This window comes from Dipteris shenzhenensis, unplaced genomic scaffold (genome assembly GCF_047967505.1).
Source record: "Dipteris shenzhenensis isolate YYH24624 ecotype China unplaced genomic scaffold, Dip_SZ_1.0 scaf0504, whole genome shotgun sequence".
In the NCBI taxonomy this organism is placed as follows: Eukaryota; Viridiplantae; Streptophyta; class Polypodiopsida; order Gleicheniales; family Dipteridaceae; genus Dipteris; species Dipteris shenzhenensis.
The window spans coordinates 1-5,000 of NW_028239810.1; positions in this window are offsets into that span (position 1 = coordinate 1).

Genomic DNA, 5,000 nt, shown 5'->3' on the forward strand with positions numbered 1-5,000 from the left:
TCCGTAAAAAGATTGAACTCAGAATTCATAAGTCAAATAATTTGATGGAGGGTTCATAACTGGAGAATAGACCAATTAGAAATTCCCCTAGATCTTGATTTTTCAATGATTCAAATGAGTAGTGGAATCCATCGGTTTCTGCTAACTTCGGAACTTCAGAGAATAAATCTGGACTTCTTACTTTTTCTTCTCCCACTTCTCTTACCTCATGATCTCTCTTCACTTTATCTATATGTGGTAGATACTACCCACCTCTCACATTCCATTATATAGATAATATCGAAAGATTCAAGGCCCAATGGAGTGAGTACTTTCGATGTGGTGATTTGTGGGTGTATTCGTACCTACCTGAAGCTGTCTCGGGAATCTCGAATTGTTGAAGAAACCTATCTATGTCTTATCTATCTCCTCATCAACTTATTTTATTCCGAGTGATAAAGACGAGTTCTCCAACCTGATGGGCGAACGACGGGGATTGAACCCGCGCGTGATGGATCCACAATCCATTGCCTTGATCCACTTGGCTACGTCCGCCCCCTACTTTCCCTATTCAGCTTTCTTAACTGGGAGAGAACAAGATCTACTAGGGTCATTCATTCGATGCGCGTACGTATTATTCGTCTATATATTAATACAAGAAAAAAATGTTAGGTGAAAAATGTATTCTCAATCTATTCCAGTGGGTACGGGACTACAAGCGTTCCGCTAATCAGAATGAGAATATCTTTGATTCCCATTCTCTGTAATCCTAGAAGGGTGTTTCAAAGATTCCCCAGAATCCAAGATTGGAAACTGATAATTGTAAGATTATGGCGAGATATTACTATTATTTCTATTCATTCCATCGGACGAATCTCCATTAAATACCAAACCTTATGCGAGGTTTGGTATTTAGTGATGCTGCACGACCAGACAGGTATTATCCGTTTACAGAAGGAGCTTCAACAGAAGCTAAGTCTAGAGGGAAATTATGAGCGTTACGTTCATGCATAACTTCCATACCTAGGTTAGCACGGTTGATGATATCAGCCCAGGTGTTAATAACACGACCTTGGCTATCAACCACGGATTGGTTGAAGTTAAAACCATTCATGTTGAATGCCATGGTGCTGATACCCAAGGCAGTAAACCAGATGCCTACTACGGGCCAAGCGGCTAAGAAGAAGTGCAGAGAGCGAGAATTGTTAAAGCTGGCATATTGGAAGATCAAACGGCCAAAATAACCGTGAGCAGCTACGATGTTGTAGGTCTCTTCCTCTTGACCGAACTTGTAACCTGCATTAGCAGACTCATTCTCAGTAGTTTCTCTGATCAAACTAGAAGTTACCAAAGAACCATGCATAGCACTGAATAGAGAGCCGCCGAATACGCCAGCTACACCCAACATGTGGAAGGGATGCATAAGGATGTTGTGCTCAGCCTGGAAAACGATCATGAAGTTGAAAGTACCAGAAATTCCTAGGGGCATACCGTCAGAGAAACTTCCTTGACCGATTGGGTAGATCAGGAACACAGCGGTAGCAGCTGCAACGGGAGCTGAGTACGCAACAGCAATCCAAGGACGCATGCCTAAACGGAAACTAAGTTCCCACTCACGACCCATGTAGCAAGCTACACCAAGTAGGAAGTGAAGAACGATCAGTTCGTAAGGACCACCATTGTATAGCCATTCATCAACGGAAGCTGCTTCCCAGATTGGGTAGAAGTGTAAACCGATAGCTGCAGAAGTAGGAATGATAGCACCGGAGATAATGTTGTTTCCGTATAGCAAAGAACCGGAGACAGGCTCACGAATACCATCGATATCTACAGGGGGAGCTGCGATGAAAGCAATGATGAATACAGAGGTTGCGGTTAATAAGGTGGGAATCATTAAGACACCGAACCATCCGATGTAAAGACGGTTTTCAGTGCTGGTGATCCAGTCGCAGAAGCGACCCCATAGGCTTGCGCTTTCGCGTCTTTCTAAAGTTGCGGTCGTGGTAATTTTTGGTTTTCGAAACGATTGGTGATTACCCAAGCTGATGAGCCTGTTGATCCATAGTATATCACAGAATCCCACCTGTGTCAACTAATCTAATATTGATTGAATATCCGAAGAAACGGGAAGACTTCCCTTTGTTTTCGCACGATACTTCTTCAAACCTTGACTCTCTTTTCAGACGCATTTCCCTTTTATTATCATAAACCACGGGAAAGTCAACGTTAGTTCGGCTCCTCGAGTACATCATGGGAGATGCCAGCTTTGCCTTAGATGTACTACGACTCAATCATCGATTCGAGGTGAGGGACATACAGGATAAATATCTGCTGGCGTTGCCTGACATCCCCCCCCCCCCCCGAGGTGAGTAGTCCGCCCCAGGCGGAGATAGTTGAGAATGGTGGGAGTCGCGGGGATGCGGGCAGTGCCAATCATGTCGATCATGTCGATTGTGTCGATTGTGTCGATCATTCTAGTCATGTCGATCATGTCGATCATGTTGATTGCGTCGATTGCGTCGATCACTTTGGTCATGTCGATCATGTTGATCATGTCGATGATGTTATGGACTTTACGATTCGACACTAGTCTTTCTCTTTTTCATGAGGTACTATACCAGTGACAAAATTTCCCCTATGACTTGGATATTCTTTCTCCCATTATTTAATTTCTGCTTATCCATATGCTTCTGGCGTATCTTGATTCCTAATACCCTGCGCTCCGGAGTAGAAGGTTTCAATCCACCAATAAGAGGTTGTGGATTGAAACGAACCCGGAACTAACGGAAATGGGCAAAAGCCTTATTAGCTTCTGCCACCTTGTGAGTCTCCTCCTTCTTCCGTACAGCACTACCAGAATTTCTGGCAGCATCCATTAATTCATCACTTGATCTTAAAGCCATACTTCGACCTGAACGTTTTCGACACGCGATCAATAACCATCGGATAGCCAAAGCTCTTCCTTCTGCAGGTACTACTTCAACGGGGACTCGATAAGTCGATCCACCTACACGTTTGGATTCTGTTACTATATCGGGAGTTACCCTACGTATTGCTTGTCGCGGGACAGACAGTGGATTCTTATTCGTCTTTTCCTTAATCCGCTTCATAGCCTGATAGAGAATCTGATAAGCCAATGATTTCTTGCCATCTTTAAGAATACGATCAACCAACATGTTTACTAATCGATTACGATAAATCGGATCCGATTCTATATTTTTCTTTTTGTTCGCTACATTGCTCCGGTGTAACATGAGTTTACAGATATGTCGGATTCCGATTCTATCTCGACTGTATCTTAGAATCTTATTTGGGCTTTTTCACTCCATATTGTAGGGTGGATCCGCCGGTTAGTCGAGGATCTCCCCCCAAACTGCACGTGCGACTTTCATCGAATGCAGCTTTCCATATGATTGAATAGAAAGTCTTGAAGTAAGTTCGGGTTACTTCAATGAATCATATTTACTCATTAGGCATTGAGTATCCGTTTCCTCTTCATCATCCCACGAATAGGAGAAGGGAAATCCCGTATTTCATTTATCTCACCAAGAATGTCCGTGGGTTTATTGATCCAATTACCAAATGTTCACAAAACCTCCACTGAATCTCCATAATCGTAGTCCGAACTCGTTCTGAGAGAGAGAAGACATTCGAAGATTTTCCAAATAAATGGGAGTCCGGGTAAGACTCAACTTACTGGAATGCAATACCCTGGACACCGAGTTGTTTCACACGAATAAGATAATAATCAATCTCCGTAATAGCAGGCTTCGGTCCCCTGGCAACATTCCCACTATCGGGTCGGCTATGCATTTGACATATCAGAACAACCGATACGGAATCATTGCGATGATACAAGTTACGACAATGTTCTGCAACGCACTGGAACGCCCCTTCTTACGATCCTTTACTCCTACAGCATCTAAAGTTCCTCTAACGATATGATATCTTACACCAGGTAGGTCCTTCACCCTCCCGCCTCTCACAAGGACCACGGAATGTTCTTGCAAATTATGGCCAATACCTGGTATGTAAGCCGTTATCTCGAACTTGGAGGTTAATCGAACTCTGGCGACTTTCCGTAGGGCAGAGTTAGGTTTTTTTGGTGTAGTTGTGGAATAGTTGACAGATGAGTCAGTTTCAGTGTCACTCTACAGAACCGTACGTGAGATTCTCACCTCATACGGCTCCTCGTCATTCAATTAATACTAAGAATAGAAGTACGAAATACCTTTCGGTTGTTACCCGATACAAGAGGATTCACAAAATAATTTTGATATTCCATTCTTTCATTTTCAACTCCCTCCTGTGTGTTTGCCTCTACCTCCTCCCTATCCCCCAAATCGATTCGCTAGTCTACTTACTTCAGTGTCATTAATATTCTTAAGAAGTAGTAAGGAGAAGGAGATTCTGTTCCTACTTCAACTTCCCCAGAAGTAAATAGGTATTCACCGTAGTATCTATTTCCTGCTTCGATACTACCGATATAGACTTGGGAGAATTATTCTCTGATGTGGAAGAAATAGAATCTACAAGTGATCTGTGAAAAATCCTTCTACTCTCTAGAACCACCCGAATTGCTAGTGCTAATGATATTCGTTCCAATATGATAGAGTGAATTAATAGATAAAGGTGGAAGAGGGAGATATGGAATGGAAAGATGGAGAATATATTGATTTGATGGGTAGATTCGCTAATGAGTCTCATGTCTGTTTCCATTTCAGTAATATTAAACAGATCGAATATACGGGGGATTGACGGGTTGATGTAAGCTTATCCATGTTATTAATCACTATTCAAGAAGGAATCCATTCTGAAATGGAAAAAAGCTTTGATATGATTTGGCTTTCGTTCTTTCGTCTGCTGTAACGAGGCTGTCTGAGGAGGATTCAGTAACCCATAGGGATATCTACCTCTACCATATAGGATCCAATGACTGCTTGAGGCCCGCCAATGGCGGTGTGGATGAAACAGCAGTGGTAGAAAAAACCGGGGATATAGACGGAAGAGGAAGAATTTTA